At 44.0% G+C, this 1083-nt stretch overlaps 1 pseudogene; it reads left to right on the top strand.

The window, feature by feature from the left end:
• The first annotated feature begins 483 nt into the window (after positions 1 to 483).
• On the top strand, positions 484 to 601 carry LOC126177413 (5S ribosomal RNA; annotated as a pseudogene).
• The last annotated feature ends 482 nt before the right edge of the window (positions 602 to 1083 follow it).

A 1083-nucleotide genomic window follows, 5' to 3' on the forward strand; every position in this document is an offset into this window, starting at 1 on the left:
ATATACATCGTTGACAATCATTTTATAGGAATGATGTGTGTGTACCATAATTTTCAAATCAGAATCGGATGTGAATTACCTCACAGTTGACGTTATATACGTCTGGGAACCTATAAACGAGATGCGTCAGATACAATCAGTGTTGTATTTGGTGTACTAGATAGTATTTTCACCCTCTTTAAGTTTCTGCTCCAGAATCAAATGTTTCATAGAGTTTGTCTGGAGCCAGTTCTGCAACCTGCTCCAACATATCGGAGGCTGCATCTGCTATGTTCGTTTCAGATTTGTAGGCATTCTTCCTATATTACGAGCCCAGGAACTATATATGTTGTTGTGGCACTAGATATGGTACTTCTATACACTTCTAGTAGATTTGTGACATTTGAATCTTACTTTGCCTCCGTTCAAGTTGACATGAAAATTAGATGACTTGCTGTATGTATGTCCGCTGACACTGTTTAGGACTGCTATTGAGACTTCTGTGCCAACGGCCTTGCCGCAGTGGTAACACCGGTTCCCGTCAGATCACCGAAGTTATGCGCTGTCGGGCTGGGCTAGCACTTGGATGGGTGACCATCCGGTCTGCCGAGCGCTGTTGGTAAGCGGGGTGCACTCAGCCCTTGTAAGGTAAACTGAGGAGCTACTTGATTGAGAAGTAGTGGCTCCGGTCTCGGAAACTGGCATACGGCCGATAGAGCGGCGTTCTGACCACATGCCCCTCCATATCCGTATCCAGTGACGCCTGTGGGCTAAGGATGACACGGCGACCGGTCGGTACCTTTGGACCTTTATGGCCTGATCGTGAGGAGTTTAGTTTTAGTTTTTTATGGAGACGTCCGTTAAGTATTTCAATGTGGAAATTCCTACATGGAAAATTGGTTATATTATACAGCCACTCTCATTTTTCAAGAACTGACAGTAAATCTCATTTGTTTTCAGACCTTCAGTATTTCGACGTCCAGTGGAAACATCTGGCCTCACCTCCTGTCAGACAATTATGATCATGGAAACCTTTCGCAGTTGCAGTGGCAAAGTTCTTCGCTTTCGTAAAGTACATATCTTACTGTAATATAATGCGCATTA

This window comes from Schistocerca cancellata, chromosome 3, assembly GCF_023864275.1.
Source record: "Schistocerca cancellata isolate TAMUIC-IGC-003103 chromosome 3, iqSchCanc2.1, whole genome shotgun sequence".
NCBI lineage: Eukaryota > Metazoa > Arthropoda > Insecta > Orthoptera > Acrididae > Schistocerca > Schistocerca cancellata.